Below are 5,311 nucleotides of genomic sequence, written 5' to 3'. Positions count from 1 at the left end.
TTAGTCAGCCTCGGAATGAACAGCTGTAAGGCAGGATCCTGTTCCATGAGACTCCTCCCCTGCACTCAAGAGCGGTGTTGCAGTCTAGACTCAATTCCAGGGTCTAACGGAGACCTGAGAATCAAGCAAGATTTGAGCTTGTTTGTGTTGTGGAGTGGGTTGGCCTTGTTGTGAGCTCTGCATTGATGCAAAATTAGATGAAAAGTACTGTACTTTGGGACCTTGGTGGAGGGACTTAATTATCTACGCCTGTCGAATGAGCATAGTAATTCCTGATTCAGTCAGGTATAGAGGCACACACCCTTAATCCCAGCACTTGGGTGGCAAAGGCAGGCAGATCTCTAAGAGTTTGAGACCAGCCTGGTCTATGTAGTGAGTTCCAGGACAATCAGAGTTTACACAGAGAGACCCTGTCTCAAAACAAAAACAAAAACCACACCACTCCCAACTTTCAAAATCCTAGTGTTGCTAGCAGTTCTGATAATGTACATAAATTGTTTTTAGTGGTTAAAAAAAATGCTAATCAGGCAGTCAGTAGAGTAGTGTGTATTTCTGGTTGACTTCCACCAGGGGGCAGACAGCGCTATAAAAATTAGGTAGATGTTAAATAGAGATGCTCTTTATTCTTCCACCATAAAGACATGTATTGACTAGCATCCTATATGTGTTCTTTTCTTTTCTTTTCTTTTCTTTTCTTTTCTTTTCTTTTCTTTTCTTTTCTTTTCTTTTCTTTTCTTTTCTTTTCTTTTCTTTTCTTTCCTAGACAGGGTTTAGCCCTGGCTCTCCTGGAACTCGCTCTGTAGACCAGGCTGGCCTCGAACTCAGATCTGCCTGCTTCTGCCTCCCGAGTGCTAGGATTAGAGCCTACATCACCATGCCTGACCTTACACATTCTTTCTGCCTGTGTCTTCTCTACAGGAATCTGCAGGTACACCTTGAAGGAACTGGGCTTACGCGTTTTAGGGATTTCTTTCCGACCAAGGACTCTGGTTTGGGGGTGGAGCCCAATCCCCAGGGAATAAGGAACCTCTGCGACTGTGAACTCCTGCTTTCCTTCCCCCTACCGCCCAGGATGATAAGAGCGAAGTCTGCCCCCAATAGTTAAGAGCAGCTTGACACCAAAAGCACGAAAACTGAAGTGAAAAATGTTAGCCTCCCACTGTTTAAACAAGGGCTGCGGGTATGGGAGGCAAGGAGTGCCCTGGGGGCACGGGAAGGTTTATCTTAGACTCCAGCCCAGCTTTTCTCCCAGTGCTTGGACTTTGCCAGGCTGTTCCTGAGTCATTTAGGAGTAACTTAGATGTGTAACACCGCCTGCTCACCAATCTTCTGTTTTCCTTACCTCCCCACGCTTCTCGCAAATTCTGAGAATCTGTGTCTATCTTTGTCTACTCTAGAACAGTTAGTGAGAGATACTGTTTTGGACGTGTCCTTGGCTTGAGTCATGAGACTCAGCATGGGATTTCGGAAGCCACAAGACAAAGAGACCGAACACATAGAGATTGGGTGAAAAACAAAACAAAACAGACCGGCAGATTTATGAGAACTCTCAAAAGGTGGATCTGGGGCTGGAGAGGTGGTTGGTGGTTGATAAGAACACACCCTGCTCTTTCACTGCACTGCGATTGTTTCTTAGCATAGCTCAGACTGGGCAGCAACTCCACAACCCTCCAACTCCAGGAGAGCTGATGCTCTCTTCTGGCCTCCACCCTCCACGGGCAACCGACACACAAGAGACCCACACACGTACGTTCAGGCAAAACATGCAGACAAAAATAAATAATTTAATTAAGATAAAATAAAAGTTTTTTTTAAATAATTTGGGTTGCCGTAAATTCATTGAGATGAGTTGCTATAAATTCATTGGGACTAAAAAGTAAGCGTGTGTGTGTGTGACTGAGGTGAGCTGGGGCACACGGAGTTAAACTGCAGTCTATGTAACATGGAAAAGATCAGCAAGTCTCACTATAGGCATGTGATTTAGAGCTTGGTGGTAAACACCAAGAGAATCATCTGAGGTTAGAGTAATAGCCTCAGGAGAGCCGAAAGGACGGCTGAGCAACTGATGTTTCAGATAGGAGTATTTGATTCCTTAAACCTTTCATTAAAAAATAAAATAAAATGTCTGCCCCAAAATGAAAAGTTGAATCAGGGCTGGGGAAGCAGCTCTGCTGGGAAAGGACTCACTCGGCAAACATAAGGATGTGGGTTTGGATCACCAGGACACACGGGTAAAGCTGGGCACAGGCAGGGCATGCCTGTGATCACAGAGCCGGGAAGGTGGAGATGGGAGGGTTCCTGGGGCCTGGTTCAGCTATTTGCTGAATCAGGTTCAGCGAGAGACGGTGTCTCAAAAAAAAAGGTGGACAAAACAGATAAATAGATAAACAAACAAATAAAAATAAGGTTGATAGCATTTGAGGAAGATGTCCCACATTGACCTCTGACCTTCACACACACACACACGCACACACACACGCACACCCATGCACACATGTATGCATACACATAAACATGTAGATGCATAAACCACATAAATAGGCTTAGTCGAATCAAATTTAATAGAGAGGTCTAGTTGGCAAAGCCCCTCAGGTGGTACCTAGGGTGTGGACAGCTCTGGGTTTGACAATGTTAGTGCTAACATGTACACCTGAGACTCCAAACCCTTGACCTCGGAGGATATAAATGCCCCCTCCACTCCTGACACTTTATAAACTTTATAAACTCGTTTCTGACCTTTCTATGTCTCTTCTTCTTCTTCTTCTTCTTCTTCTTCTTCTTCTTCTTCTTCTTCTTCTTCTTCTTCTTCTTCTTCTTCTTCTTCTTCCTTTTTTTTGATTTTCAAGAAAGGGTTTCTCCGTAGCTTTTTGGTTCTTGTCCTGGAACTAGCTCTTGTAGACCAGAACTCACGGAGATTCGCCTGCCTCTGCCTCCCGAGTGCTGGGACTAAAGGCATGCGCCACCACCGCCCGGCTTCTATGTCTCTTCTATCCCCAGAACTATGCCAAGGTGGACCCCTCTGCAATCCCCCAGGGGAATAGCATTGCCAGCCCCATAGAAACCCAGAGCCTGAGAACAGCCTGGAACTTTCCTCCGTTCTCTCCTGAGGCTCACTCCCTAATTTCCTCCACTCCTTTCCCGTTGCTGCCATCTTGGTTTGGACTCTGTAGGTCACTCACCTCCTCTTTTGTTCTTAACCCTGCCAGTTCACCACCAGGCCACTTCATGGGCTTGACTCTTTCAGGACATTCCCCAGTCTCAGATTTTACAGTGGCTACCTAAAACATCCCTCAGCCTACCACACAAGGCCTTTGTGACATTATTTGGGCCACATTGCCCACCACTGTCCACTCCCCTCTTTTGCTCCAGACATGTAGAACCACCTGTGGTTCCCACCAGCATCATGAACCCAGCATGCCTTGCACGGGCCATTGTGACTTGCTTTTCAAGGCAGGGCAAGTATTGGCGCATCAGGAAGCCTTCCCTCACACCCAGGTGGGACTAGAGGCTTTGACCCACCCTACGTGTGTATCTTGTTGGCAATTCCTGTCACATTCTCTCATAAAGTCTTACTGACTTCTTCAAGTATCTACTTCTGTGAGTCCAAGTTTCTGAATCATGCCCTGTTCATCTCCAACCCCCCAATCTTAGCTCCTTGTCTGGTACCCATGAAGGCTAGGGACTAACTCCTTGCCTAGTTTCCTAGAAGAGTCCACCTCAGGTGGCCTCAAAATTTAATATAGGTTCTTAGTGCTTCTTAATGAAGAAAAAGCAAAAATGTCTCTTCAAGAAATGAGATATAACTAAAATAAAGCCAAAGAGGAAAAGAGTTTTATTTTTGCATAATCTATAGAAAGCCCAGGGTGTGAGGCTCTCTTTGCATAGTAGAGTAGGGGAACTATATGCAGAGAGCGGTGCCGGTGCCAGGGCAACAACAGAAAGGCAGAGTGGTGCCCATTGGGTAGGGCTCTGTGGTTCTGGAGTCAGAGTGTGGAGAAAATACAGAACTGTTGGGTTCTGCCCTGATATTTATGGGTTTAAAACTTGGGCTCAGAGAACCGAGAGCTGGTTCATTCATCCACCACTCTAATCTCCCACAAGTCAGGCCCTGGGGTAGAGCAAAGAAACCAACAAAAATGGGGTTCTTGCCTTCCAAGCAGCCGCACAATAGTGGGGGGATAGATTGTCTCAGGGTACCACGGTGATTGTACCGGAAGAGGGTTATGCTGGGTCAGAGGCTGGCACAGCTAGGAGCCAGCGGGCTTCTCAGAGAGATGCTGGGATAGAGTCCTGACACATAGTTAAGACGTAAGCCTTGGGAGTAGGAGATGAGGACCCACTGAGCAAAACAGTGGTCCCCCCCTCCCTTCCAGGAGTTTATAGTCGCGGTAGATGCCAATCAAGCACTCCTGGGTACACGTCAGGGGTTTTGTTTGTTTGTTTTTTAAGGAGTAAGAGCTCTGAGGTCATCCTCAATGTTTTGTAAAGCTGTGCTAGAGATCTTAGGAGTGGAGTTGGAATTGGCGAGACGGAGAAAAGCAGTTCAAGTCAGAGAGGACAAATGTGAGCGGACCTTGAGCTGGGAAGGAGAGTTTTGTTCGCTTGTTTTGTTTAGTTTTTTTGGAATTGAACCTAACTAGCATAGCTGGGGGAGAGGGAAGGGCAGAAGTGGGAGCAGGGAGGGGGGAGAAAGAGAAGAAAGGAAGGAGAAAGCAAAGGAAGAATGGAAGGGAAAGGGGGAGAAGGAAGGAGCCGGATCCTAAGACCAAAGGAGCCACAAGGGGGGTTAAAGCAGACAGATGGCGTGGGATCTGACTCTGGCAGAAATGGCTGATTGCTTTGAAGAGAATCCGGCCATGCTAGGGGGCAGAGAGACCTCACAGGAGGATCTTGTGGTCACCAGGATGAGAATGGATTTCGTGAACTGAGCAGAGCTGGGGGAAGTCAGGCAGGTGTCAGAGGGAGCAGGATAGATTGATAGTCTGGGGTGTCTTGGGTGGTGAGGTTGGAGTCAGGATAATGTCCTGATTGGGTTTCCAGGGGACCTGGGTGAATGGGTAGTGAGATCACTAACTTCATTCTGAAATGTTACATTCTGAGACGTGAAGAGGGGTAATGCAAGTGTCTGCAGAGTATTGACCAGCATCTGCCATTTTCCCCCCACCGCTTGAAAGACCCCCAAGGTGGGCTGCCTTTCAGTCTGGAGAGACCCTCCCAAGGAACAGCGAGACCACTCATGTGGATGCAAACAGCAAGAGGTTTATTCAGATACACAGGTACCTGGGGCGCCTCAGTCGCTCGGAGGACTAGC

The sequence above is a fragment of the Microtus ochrogaster genome, chromosome 1 (assembly GCF_000317375.1).
Source record: "Microtus ochrogaster isolate Prairie Vole_2 chromosome 1, MicOch1.0, whole genome shotgun sequence".
NCBI classification, from domain to species: domain Eukaryota; kingdom Metazoa; phylum Chordata; class Mammalia; order Rodentia; family Cricetidae; genus Microtus; species Microtus ochrogaster.
This window is presented reverse-complemented; position numbering follows the sequence as displayed.